Here is a 14,242-nt window from a genome sequence, read left to right on the forward strand (position 1 = left end):
TTAATATGTGATTTTGTTCACCTGGAGTTAGATGTAATATAAAGATCTTGGTTGAATTAAACCTGAGAACTTGTTTAAATCTGACATCATTTCCTCCAGATCTGAACAGAAATCCATCATGTTTCCTGCAGCCATCATGTCTGACAGACAGACAGGAAACGTTGCTGCAGATTGAGGATTTATTTCTGCTCCACCTCAGGGATCAGAGCGACTCCCGCAGGTATCCTGGCAGCGGTACCGGCCCGTCAGATGGTTCTGGTCGTAAACATGAAGGAGTGACCAGAACCAGACGACCATCTGCTGCAGGAAGAACTAAAAACCAAAAACAGAAAACTGACATCGCTCTGAGTTCACGTCCAAACAGAGATGGAAAATATTTTAACATGATTTAGAGTTTAACACGACTCCATGGAAACGGTTTCAGAGGTGTGCGGTGATGTCATCACTCACTCAGGTAAACATGGGGAACATCAAACAGATTGCTGAAAATAATAAGAAAATTATAAAACTGAGATATTTATGAAATGAGCTGCAGAGGAATAAAATGTTCATGATGGAAGATCAGAAGATTTTCCTGCTTTTATTGTTTTCTAAATAAAAATAATGTTTATTGTAAAACATCAGGCAATAAAGTTTCAACAAATATGATAGAAAACAAGAAAATAAAACTCCTCCATTAGCTGAGAAAAAACTTTTCTTCAGTAAAACTCCAAAAATCAATAAAAAATATCCAGCAGGATTAATATAAAAACTTTATGAACATCTGAGAATCCTGCAGAGTTTTATTTTCTCTGATGTTTAGAATAAAATCAGCTTTTTTTAATGTTTGATACAGAGCGATGTGTGTGAAATAAACGTAAATCAATATACTTCACCAGGATGTCGTCATCTGGACTGACGAGTGGAGCATCTGTCTGCATAAACACTTTTTGTCTCAAAACAAGAAAAATCACAGATTCATTTGATTCAGTAAAAAACTTTTCTGTTTGTCTTCAGGAGACAAAAACATTATTTCAGTCTGAAAATCATATTTCAGTCACAAATTGTTGAAAAAGTTTGAATATTTAGAGAAAAATCCTGAAATGAAACGGAAACATTGAAGACTGAAGCAGGAAGCCTGTACAGAGCTCACTGACCAGAATGCACCGCACCGAACACACACACACACACACACACACACACACACACACACACACACACACACACACACACACACACACACACACACACACACACACACACACACAGTGCATCTCCATACGTTACTGATCTGCTCCTGAGTCCGTCTGAGTCTCTGCATCTCTGGCGTGTCGGTCATCATGCTGACCCCGCGACCTTTACTCTCCTCAAAGTCCTTCTTATATTTCACCTGCAGGGAGGAAAAACACACACGGCTCTGGTTTAGTTTATCATCAACCAGTTTAGTTTCCATTTCATATTAAACCGTTTTAACTGAAACGGTCAGATTTAATATTCAGGATCTAAAAAACATTCAGTGAGAAGAAAATCAGCTCCTGGTGTGTAAATATGATGACGATGTTTTATTTTGAAAGTCTGACGTCTCCATGGTGCATCGACCTGCAGGTGCAATTTGGAGGTGTGTGTTTGGAGTTTCCTTTATATCACAGGCAGAACAGTGCAGCTGTAGTTGGGATGTGAAGGACGAAGTTTTGTTTTCACAGATCAGAGCAGTGATCTGTAAAAATCAGATCTTTTTTTCTTTAGCAGGAAGAACAAATAAAAGACAAACTGTGGGAGAGAAACAGTCACCCAGCTGGAGGGCTGCCAGCCTGGTGGGAGTGAGGAGGCTGTTAGCTTGGCATCAGGCCTGATTTATATTCCTGATGACCAGCCCACACACACACACACACACACACACACACACACACACACACACACACACCGTACTTCAGAGCCCGACCGGCTCCACTAACCTGCGAGGTTTAAAAATCCTTTTCAACATTTGAACTTTTCCTGGTTGGATCAGGATCCTGGAGTTTCACTGTAAAAACTTTAAACTCAGCTGAGAAAAAATGTTTTTGTTGTTTTGTTGGATCTGGACTAAACAGTTTGTTTCTGTCGTTCTTCTGCATGCAGATGATTTATAGAACGTTGATCCTCTGAAGCTCAACAACAGAGAAATTATTTAAACATGTTTACATATTACAGTTTGATTAAAAACATCCATTAATTCATTTAATGATAAACTTTGAATATTTTCTATATTCTCCTTACCTTCTCACGGGTAGTTTCAGAAAAATTTATAGACATTTTTCCATCTACTTGCAAATTTAATAATCAGAATAAAACCAGGTTTATTTGCCAAGTTCTGGGAATTTTATATATTCAGAATATAGAAGCTAATTTTCCTTTATTGTCAGCTACGTAACAGTCAGATGATAATCTGGTTCCATTATCATCTGGAACCAGATTATCATTTTATATGAAAAAGAGAAAATAAGACAAAATTGTGTGGATGTTTATTTACAGTATTTTTAAAAAGGACGAAGATAAAGTTGATTAAATTTGATGATAATCTATCAGAGAAACAGTCTGGGGGAAGAGTTTCTCTGCAGCGCCGCCCTGAAGGTAAATGTCTAAAGAGTTTGTGTCCAGCATGTGTGGGGTCTGCAGAGATGTTAGCTGCCTTTTCGTGACCTTTGACCTGTAGAAGTTCTGGATGGATAGAAGGTCATTAGAGGTTCCCAGTAACTGGAAGTGATTATCAGAACCAGAACCACCAGAGGTTTATGGAAAACCTTCATCTGATCAAACATGATGTTGATTCTGGTCCGTTTTTAAAACCGTCAACGTTCTGACAGACAGCTGATGTCAAAGTGAATCCTTCATTCTGGAACCTGAAGGAACAGGAAGTTGAATCTGGAGGAACAACTTCCTGTCACATGAAGGAACCTGCAGCAGAACCAGGTCCAAATCTTCCAGGAGGAAACTTTAGGAAATCCTGTAAACTACAGATTAAAACTAACAGATTAAAACCTGTTCAAATGTTCAGATCGTCTGGATCAGGATTGATCAGGATTGATCAGGATTCCTGCCTGCAGCTGAAGCATCAAACAGTTTCTATTAACCCTTCATGGTTCAGTAAAACCTCAATAAACATCAGCTGCTTCATCAGAACCAGCAGACAGAGGAAGATTCACGGCTCAGTTAAAGCACCAGAACAGAGACGGGCGACGGTGACCTTCAGTTTGACCTTCAGTTTGACCTTCAGGGGAAACGTAATGTCCCCGCTGGCGACATCAGTCACCAGCAACGACCCATTAAGCCCAGCAGCAGACTGGGACCAGGCCGTAAACTAAACCCAGAGCTGCTGAACAGAACCAGATTCACTGAACAGAACCTCAGCTGGTTCTGATGTTTAAACTGAATCTGTTTCATGTTTTCATTCACATCTAAAGAAATAATCTGGATTCTGTTTCTCTGAAGGATGAAACTCAAACATCATCAGGTCACATGACCAGGTGACATCATCGCTCAGAAGTGGGTCGCTGCTGAACAGACGTGTGTTTTCACACACACATCAGGTTTGGTCCTGCTGCCGTCGGCTCCTCCAGGAGAAAAGCTTTAATGTGAAGAGACAGAATGAAGACGTTCTGACTCGGAGGAGCAGCAGGACGGGTCAGAGAGCAGACTTTAACTAGACCACAGCAAAGAACTAAAACATGTTTAGAACAAGAATCTAAAATCTTTTAGACTCTGGTGACAGTATTAGTATAACTACTAGTATAATACTCATCCTAATAAGTATTATACTAGAGGGAAGGAACCAGCTAAGATATCAGAAATGATCTAATAGAAGCAAAAGCTGCTGCTCAGCAATCTGGGAAGGGTCATAAGGTCATCTCCAAATCACCTGAAGTCTTTTTTTTTCTGCAGAGAGAAAAAATATTCCCAAAAGGAGAACATCTCAGACAGGAGAGCTCAGTTGTTGTTCGGTTTCCTAAATTGTTGCATTTTTGGTCCCATATTTTATTCTGAATTTTCTTTATTTCCATGTTTTGTTTGCCGTTTGAATCAAAGTGACTGTTTGTAGCTGCAGATCATTTCAGAGCAGGACAGACTCAGCATGTCCTGCTCAGACTGCTGAGTGGACATCTGTCCCTGTGTGTCAGCCTGCTGGCTGATGACGGCATATGGCCGCAGCGACTCAGAGCGGCGCAGCGCCCCCTGAGGCGGCGGGGGGAACGGCAGCCTGGATCTGGATACATCCACAGGTTCTGATCCAGGATGAAACCCAGCAGGAATTTAACCTGAATCAGAACCAAACTCTGTTCACCAGCTGGATGTTTTCATTCCTACCTGATTATTTATCATACGGCTGAAACGATTAATCATGAGGAATCGATTATTGAATAACCTGCAATTTATTTAGAAATCAATTCATCCTTAACTGAAGACAAAAAACCTTTATGTGAATCTGATCCACAGAATCATCAGTTTGAGCTTCACCTGCTTCAAAACCTGGGAAAAAATCACACTGAGCATATTTACTGCAATTGTTAACTGATTAATCAAAAATCACCAGATCAACCTGCATTGGTTCTAAATGATCAGTTATCATTGGCATTAATCCCTGAAACCGAAACTCAAATATTATAGATTCATCACTCAAACCTTTAAACCTTTCAGTCATTGACAGCAAATCACAGAGAAATAAATTCAGTGTCTCAGAAAACATCAATATTCCATTAGATCAACTGAAATATTTACATATTTGGTTGGGGCTCCTTTTGCCTGAATTGCTGAACCAACAGATCCGTTTCCTCCTGACTCTGAGACGAAGATTTCTAAATGAAAATCTGCTTTTATGTTTAGTTTCCTATTTATCTTTAAAGCCGTTTATTCAGTTGATAAAAGGATGAATTTAGCTGTGAGCTGAGAATAAAACTGTAAATGTGTGAACTTGTTTAGTTTAGACAATGTGATGGAAAAGTGTTGGGAAATCTGTACATCGTTATTGAAATCGTTACCATGGTTACAGCTTCCTGTAGAGAACCTGTGTTGGATTCAAGCTGTTATTCATAACTTTAAATGTGTGAAAACATATCAGAGCAGAAGGAAACACTGAACTACATGATGCTCATACTGTAGCATGGTTCTTTTATGTCAAAACCTGCTGAATGAATGAATGAATGAATGAATGAATGAATGAATGATGAGTGTCGCCCCCTGCAGGTCGGAGCGGGGATCTGCTCACCTGGCTCTGCAGCTCGCTCTGCTGCCGCAGCCGCAGATTCTCCGGCGTGTCGGTCACGATGGTGAACGACGTCTTGGGGTAATGTCTGCAAAACACAGGAACAGGTTTAATCTGGTTTAATCTGGTTTAATCTGGTTTAATCTGAATCAGATGGTTTTGGAGACCAGAACAAACTTTATTGTTCTGCAGAATAAAAGTTGTTCATATTTTCAACCCGAGGCTGTTTGCTGTTTCATCCTTTGTTTGCAGCCATTCTTAAAACAAATGTTCTGCTCAGTTTGTTGATTAAAGGAACAGGAAGTGAAACGTCAGAGCCGTTTCCATGGTGACGGAGTAACTTTAATGAGCCGCCAGACGGATGACAGTGACGCGTTCAAAACTCCTGAAGCTACAGAGCAACACGCTGCTGCTGAGCCTGCCTTCATTAAAACACCCACTGTCTACATCATATAGATCTATACTAGATGAGCCGCAAACATCTGAGATTCACAAGTTTAATGTTTGACATCAAGCCAGTCAGAAGGGAGGCGAGCTGTGAACAAAGATGAAAAACTGAAACTTTAACCTCTGAAGGTCTGGAACAAAACACTGAAAAAAGTTTTAAAAACTATTTCTGTTCATTGTAATCCATTAAATTATGGACAATATGTACTGTTTCTCTATGCTGTGAGCAGCAATGCATTCTGGGAATGACGTCGGGTTTAATGGTTGCAGCAGAAGAGAGAAAATCACCAAGATGTGGAAGCAAATGTTTCATCATCACTGGGAAGGTCAAAGGTCATTTTGTTATGAACCACAGGAGTTTGATCTTTATTTATTGATCAGAAATGAGAATATTGGAATATCAATAGAAAGTATAAAATAACTGTATAAATTAAATACAGGTTCCATTTGGGGTGAGACCTGATCTGAACTGGAAGCAGCTTCAGGAGCTGATGGTCAGACTGGGAGCTGTGGGTTTTATCCTGAGGCTCCGTTGGCTCCGTGTGAGCCGCTTGATTCAGACTGAGTGAATCATCCTCATCTTCATCATCATCATGGTTTCAAGCCCTGCTCTCCTCCCACTCAGCAGCTTCAGGTCTTTTATTCTCATGCTTCCATTAAAACTCGCCTGGAAAATGAAAGTTGGGTTTTATTTAGAATCGTTTCTTTGTTCGGTTCTGTTGGACTAAATCTCTTTTATCTTTTCTCCACATTCCCAGGCTCTTCGGGCTGAGAGTCACTGGAATCCATCTGAACTGAAAAACTCTGATAAGCATCACTAATAATAAACTAATGCATTGATAACAACGTCAGAACCAAACAGGTTCATGTTTAAGGTTCAGTTTGGTACATAAAGAAAAACAAAACAAACCCAACCAGGAGGAGGTAAAAAAGGAAAGATTTAGATTTATAAGAAAATATCTGGATAAAATCTGTCAAAATAAATTCACCATAACAGGGAAAATGTTGGATAATAATCTACTAATGAACCAGTAGTTTTCATCAATATTAAGAAATTATTTACGTAAAACAAGCTTCCTCTATTTACCGAGAAGCTACTCTGAGTTAGTTTGTCTTATTTATAACCAAATATTTGCTCTAAAACTCGTTTTTTGTTTTTGTGATGTTTGCTCTGATAGGACAATGATGGTTTTTGCATCCAAATGAAAATGATACAAAATAAATCAGAAATGTTTTTAAAAATGAGGAGCGTTTAGTTTAAGCTGCATAAACATAAAACTAAACATGTTTAGTTGAGATAATTTCATATATTTTTGTGATGTGATGAAGATGATGTGATGAAGATGATGTGATGAAGATGATGTGATGAAGATCAGCAGCAGAGAAACCAGAGTGACCAGTCAGTAACCAAGTCCAGGTTGAAGACCTCACACAGACCAACAACATCCTTCAGGTTTCACTTCACCTGCTCCTGTTGCCATGACAACCACAGACGCTTTGCTCACTGGTGGTTGTCATGGCAACCCGATGGTTTCAGACAAAGAGCAGCTCTAAGTCACTGTAAGCAGAAAACTGAGCCAACAATTTAAAGAGACAGAAACACAGTTCTTTTTTAAAGTTTGGTTCTGTAGAGTCAACATCTGTAGTCAGTATCTAATCTGCAGTGAGGAAGAATAGCCAAAGTTATTGAAACGCCACTTTCTGGCCCCGAGCCGCAGGTTGTGAACCTCTGGTTCCTAATATGTCACTGAATCAAACAGAAACTCTTTATTTTCCTTCTGAGAGTCAAACAAACTGGATGGATTATTTTCTGTTGCTTTGATTAATTTCAAACTGCAGATTTCATTTCTATTTCTGAAACACCAACAGTGTTTCTTAATGAGCTGAGCTGTCACTGCCTTTAATCTGTTAATTTAATCCATTAATCCATTTATTAATCTGCAGAATAATCCGTTGCTCAGCTCCTGTGGATGACCGCCTGCTGTGGGTCAGAAAAGAGAAACTTTGATTAGGCCGTGGCCCTCATGATGCCGGCAGGCGGCAAAGTTAAGATGATTACAGGAAGGAAGTTTGTCCTGCAGAGCCGAGATAAAGAAACAAGAAACAAAACCAGGTGGAGAAACTGAAAGGAAACAGTTTCAGAGCGACACCATCTACGAAACGACAGCTAATTATACCAACAGGAACCAACACACACACACACACACACACACACACACACACACACACACACACACACACACACACATGTTTGTTTTGCTATCTTTGTGGGGACTTTCCATTGACTTCCATTCATTTCTACAGCCTAAGCCTTACCTTTACCCTTTTCCTAACCCTAACCATCACATACCTAACCCTAACCCCACCCAAAACTCAATTCATACCTTAGCCCTAACTCTGACCCCTGACCCAAAAACAGGGTTTACCTTCGTGGGGACCAGGCTCCGGTCCCCACAAGGAGCAATTGGTCCCCACAACGTAGTATATGTCAGGAAAATCGTCCCCACAAGGTATTACAAACAAACGCACACACACACACACACACACACACACACACACACACACACACACACACACACACACACACGCTGTCCTTTAGCTGGTTTCCCTCAGTCACTTCCTGCCTTTCTGTCGGTTTGTTATGATTCATATTTAGATCCTTATTGTCTCTGATTCTGGTGACATTTTCCAAACAGCTGCAGCCTCCAGACTCCGAGCCGCGACGACGCAGTCAGAGGAACCAATGCAGCAGTTTGACCCAAACAATGAAAACATTTTTCTGCTCCATTAACTGATCCAATGACATCATAAGGAGTCAGTTAGTTTATGATTTAATGTGGATCAAAGTTACAGGTGGAAAAGAGCCATTTATTGTTTAAAAACAGCCGATCACAGATGAAGCATCTGATTGATCCATTTATGGTTTAAACTTCTGCAGCTCAACAAGTGAAGAATAAAAGTCCAGGAAATAACATCAACAGAACGACGTTTGTTTCCAGTTCAGCAGAAATATGATTTCATTTTTAACCCCAAACTGTTGAGAAACATCAGGTTCAGGTACGATAATCCAGATCTAGATAATCCAGATCTAGATTATCCAGATCTAGATAATCCAGATCTAGATTATCCAGATCTAGATTATCCAGATCTAGATTATCCAGATCTAGATGATCCAGATCTTAAACTCTTTTTCAAACTCATCTGAATTATTCCAGTGAATATTATCTGAAAAAGCTGAAATGAGGTAAAGTAGAAAAGATGAGGGCTGAGGATTCATCCTGTGGTTCGCATCACAATGTAGTCTGATAAAAACATTTTCATTCAATCTGTAAAACTGTAATAAACTGAAGCTGAGTTGTTATTCCTACCCCAGACTGTAGAGGGAGTTTTTCCAGTTCTTGCTACATGTTAACTGATTTTTTTTCTAGTTGTAAATAAAACAGAAACATGAAAACATTTAAAGTTTCTGTTGACTAAAAGGGTCTCAGTATAAACTTGATCAAGGTTCATTATTTTGTTTGAAGTAGAAAAACTTTAGTAAAAGGAGAGCGGCCATGTTTGATACCGGAGGAAACCAAAGCTAACAAACGACACAAAAACATGGAGGAGAAACAGATTCATCAGAAACGGAGCGAAACGAGAGCGACTGCTGGATGGATCAGGAGAGGAGGAGGAGGAGGAGGAGGAGGAGGAGGAAGAGGAGGAGGAATAGAGGAGGAAGAGGAAGAAGGAAGGGGAGGGGGAGGAAGAGGAGGAGGGGGAGGGGATCTGAAGACTATCGGACAGATCAGAGGACAGGAGGACAGATGAACAGATGAGAGAAGAAACAATGGAGGAAAAGGTCTTAAAATTTTAATTTAGAGGCTCTAATATGAAACAAGGAGGAAAACCTGATGATGAACAATCAGGATGGAGAGAATCAAGAATCAGACTGAAGAATGACGGCAGAGGATTAACGATAAAAGAAGAGAAACTTTAGTGGAAAACAGAAAAACGTAAATGTTAGAAAAAAGGGAAGAGAGAAAGAAAAGTCTGAATATGAATCAAAAACAAAAAACAGATCTGAAAGCTGAAACTGGGGCGCGGCGGTGGAACAGAGGGCGACGTCACAGGTTCAAGTCCCGACCTGATGACCTTTACTGCATGTTTCCTCCTCTCCTGACAACCTACTGCAAGATAAAGACCAAATAATCCTTAAACTAAAGAAAGAGAAACTTTCAAACAGCAGGAAGTAAAGAGAAACTCTGTTAGCTTTAAATCAGCCAAACGCAGTGAAAACAGACCAATCAGGACGGATCACAGCCAGTCAGAGCCAATCAGATCACTCCTCTCTGTCTTCACCCAGCCAGTCAGAGCCAATCAGATCGCTCCTCTCTGTCTTCACCCAGCCAGTCAGAGCCAATCAGATCGCTCCTCTCTGTCTTCACTCATTCATGCAGAAAAATCTCAGCTGCCTCCAAAAGCAGCTCATCCCTCTGCCTGCTGCTCCTGTTTTCTCACGCTGCTGATCGACCCACTGTGGCACACACACACACACACACACACACACACACACACACACACACACACACACACACACACACACACACACACACACACACACACACACACACACACACCATCTGAGGCAGTGTAGAGAGGATTACATAACTGTTGGTCCTTCACATCGTTCCTGTTTCTCTCAGGCTGATTTATTCCTCTTTGATCATTTCTTCCAGATTTTCACCGTCTGGGATTCAGTCTGATAACGAGCTGCTGCAGCTGCTTCACCTGCTGCAGCCGCTTCACCTGCTGCAGCCGCTTCACCTGCTGCAACTGCTTCACCTGCTGCAGTTGCTTCACCTGCTGCAGCCGCTTCACCTGCTGCAACCGCTTCACCTGCTGCAACCGCTTCACCTGCTGCAGCCGCTTCACCTGCTGCAGCTGCTTCACCTGCTGCAGCTGCTTCACCTGCTGCAGCTCTCTGCTGTTCACATGATGCTTCACTTAAAACACACTTTAAGGGATCTGACCAGAAAAAGACACTTTAAAAAGGTGAAAATGCTAAAAAAGAAAAGAAAGACTCACATTCAGATGAGGAAACAAACTAAATTAGATCAATATTTAAATTAGAGAAACATTTTAACTTTGATTTGGTTGTTTGTTGTTTTGTTGAATCAAAGTTTTCACTTCATAACTTCATGTTGAAGAAGTCGGTTTGCTTCCAGCTTCTTGTTTCATCTCAGCAGAAATGAAACTTTAATCCATAAATATTTAAGGTCTGATGCTCTAATGGTTGTTGTTTCAGCTTGAAGTGAATCTTCTCTATATTTCAGTTTTCTGAGTTTCCTGCAGACAAACTGTTTCCCTCCATCACAAACAGAAACAATCAGACGTCCAGAAGCTGCTGGATCTGAATCAGGAGGAGAAACAAGAAATATATAGAAAATCATCTGCTGGTGGCAGAAATGGATATTTAGAGTTTTATTTTTATTTTTTAAAGATTTACTGTTGTAACTCTTTAACATGCTTAAATATCCAATACTTAAATGAAATGTAGTTACATTTTTAATGTTATTATAACTCCATAGTTTCTGATTTCGTCTGGCCGCTCTGCTCTCTGACCCGGAGCAGGTTCTGGTTCTGTTCTGCATCCAGAACCAGAACCAAACACTGAGGTGCAGCATTCAGCTTCTATGCACCACAGATCTGGACAAACTTCCAGCTGAAAGCCTGAGTTCCTTTAAATCCAGACTAAAACCAGCTGATAGAATAATTTATGGACCAGAATAAATGTTTCAGCATCTCTGATGTATTAATGATTTTAGTGACGCCACATGGAAAATGTAATGTCTGCTCTGGTTTTAACAAATGTTGATAGTATTATATGTTCAGATTTGTTTGTTTTTATGACATAAAACACTTTAAACTGCTGTGTTGCTGAAATATGTTGTACAAATAAACTTAATTGATTATTGATGTAATAAATTGCACATGAAATCTTTGTGGATTTCCTGCAGCACAGCCTCTAATTGCACCTGGATTTCTTTTGTACAAGCAGATTAGCACTTCTTATTTTAACCTTTTAAGCACCAGACCCTGCAGCAGGTGGAGCTTCATGCCATCATGAGCTCAGCTGGTCAGACCTGAAGCTGATCAGACCTGAAGCTGATCTTCAGACCTGAAGCTGATCTTCAGATCTGAAGCTGATCAGACCTGAAGCTGATCTTCAGACCTGAAGCTGATCAGATCTGAAGCTGATCTTCAGACCTGAAGCTGATCAGACCTGAAGCTGATCTTCAGACCTGAAGCTGATCTTCAGACCTGAAGCTGATCTTCAGATCTGAAGCTGATCTTCAGATCTGAAGCTGATCAGACCTGAAGCTGATCTTCAGATCTGAAGCTGATCAGATCTGAAGCTGATCTTCAGATCTGAAGCTGATCAGACCTGAAGCTGATCTTCAGATCTGAAGCTGATCAGACCTGAAGCTGATCTTCAGACCTGAAGCTGATCAGATCTGAAGCTGATCTTCAGACCTGAAGCTGATCAGATCTGAAGCTGATCTTCAGACCTGAAGCTGATCTTGTTCGTCTCGTTGCTCCTCAGAGAAGCAGCCGTTCCTCTGACGTTCTGCTCCCAGCAGCAGATCTGGGTCATGTGGGCCGATCCGTTACATAACCATCAGTCTCTCTTCAGGCTCACAGAGGAACTTTATTTACCTTCATGTTCCAGCGAACAGCAGCTCTTCCGTTACATAATCAGATTTTATTGGAGCTCATTTGCATAAAGAAAACCTTCAGTAAAACAGAACCTCAGTCAGTTTCATGTTTCTGAGCAGAACCAAACAATCTGCTGCTTCCTGATGAACCTGACAGATTTACAGGAAACGTCTCAGCCTGATTATGAACCAACTAACATGATGTAGAAAAGCAGCTGATTGACCCCACCGTCTGGGGGTGGGGTCAATCACCCCCAGACGGTGATTGACCCCACCGTCTGGTTCATGGTGTAAATGAACTTTGATAATAATCCAATGCATGTCAGATTTAAAATAACTCAGCTCTCCTTAAAGCGTTTTTAGCTATATTTTAATGTGTGATTTTCAGATATTAAACAGATGAAGATACTAATAAACAAAGTAGTTAGTTTAGCTCTATAATTAATATGCAGATTAAGCCATTCAACAGAATCTCCACTCTTATTCCAGTAAAATAATCCCACAGTGAATAAATACTTTTATTGGGTTTCTTCATTATTTAGATCAAATAAATGTAAGTGAAACATTTCTGCTCCTTAGAGCTGTTTCTGGTCAGTACCTGCCGTCCTGAACAGAAACACTTGTCTCATGTTTAGTACGGCAGAGGATGTGTGATGCTGTGGGCCAGAGCTGGGAGGAAAGTAACTACAAATACTTCATTACTTAGTAGCTTTTCCAGGTAGCTGTATTTCACTTTGGGACTCATTTTGGGTGTATTTTTTACTTTTATTAGCTACATTTGAGCAAAAACTTCTGGACTTTCTGTTTCTTTTATAAATATCTATGAAGATGACACTTAAAGGTTGAGGGAAAACTATCTGCTGCTGGAGAAAAGTTTAGGAAATATAAAAACATCACCAGCAGAATGAATTATTGAGTTAACTGCAGAGTCTGTAATTAAATAATCACAGATTAATCGCTAAGCAACGTGAACAAATCAAAAACTGTTTCTGCTGCTAAGCAGATGAATAAGTTTCCATCTGAGCTCAACAAAAGAGACAATTAGTTTTTAATCTGATCTTCAACCTGCAGATTAAAATGTTATTCTATCATTTCATCCTGAAGCTTCCTTAGAAATGTGACTGTGGACGCTAACATTAGCATTAGCTGCTACATGTTTAGCACTGAGATGCTATTTTAGGCTGAATAGTTTCACTATTACTCCTTCTAACACAACAGTCGTGTTTTCCAGCGTCCAATCAGATCTTTAGAAGCAGGAATTAAAACCCAGTGGGACCAAAACAAACGGCTTCATCTTCCATCGCTGCTGTTAGCTGATTTTATCGATTTTATCAGAGTACCAGAAACATGCAAATACAGCGGTTCTGGCCCGGACCTTCTGTTTGCAAAAACATAAAAATAAAGTTGATTAACTGCACAAAAGTTTTTTAAATCTATGCAATTAATTAATAAAATGAACGAGTTTGAGTCCTGGCCCTTTCGGCCATTTCTACAGAGACTCACATTGAGCCTGGTGGTGTTGTAGGTTTGCATCATGAAGAGTTAAACTGTTTCTGTGGACAGACGTCCTGCAGAGCCCCTCCAGGGCCACAGGGGGCGACATTCCCAGCAGGAATCTGCAGGCTTGGTTTCAGTGACAGCCTGAGGTTTTCCTGGTTGGATCGTTTCACTGTTAAACTCATGAAGCTGTGTGTTAAAGTGTCTAAAGCTCTCATGTGCTTTTTAATCCCTACATTATCTGCCCCCCTCATCCTGCAGGCAGCCGGGCTTGAAGGAGCACCAGCATTAAACCTCACACAGTCTCACTCTCCTCTCAGCACTGGGATCAGCTAAAGATCCAAACCCATCCAGAACACGAGTCCTGCTGCCAAAGAAAATGACT

This window comes from Poecilia mexicana, unplaced genomic scaffold (genome assembly GCF_051168715.1).
Source record: "Poecilia mexicana isolate PSO_F unplaced genomic scaffold, ASM5116871v1 scaffold_15, whole genome shotgun sequence".
NCBI lineage: Eukaryota > Metazoa > Chordata > Actinopteri > Cyprinodontiformes > Poeciliidae > Poecilia > Poecilia mexicana.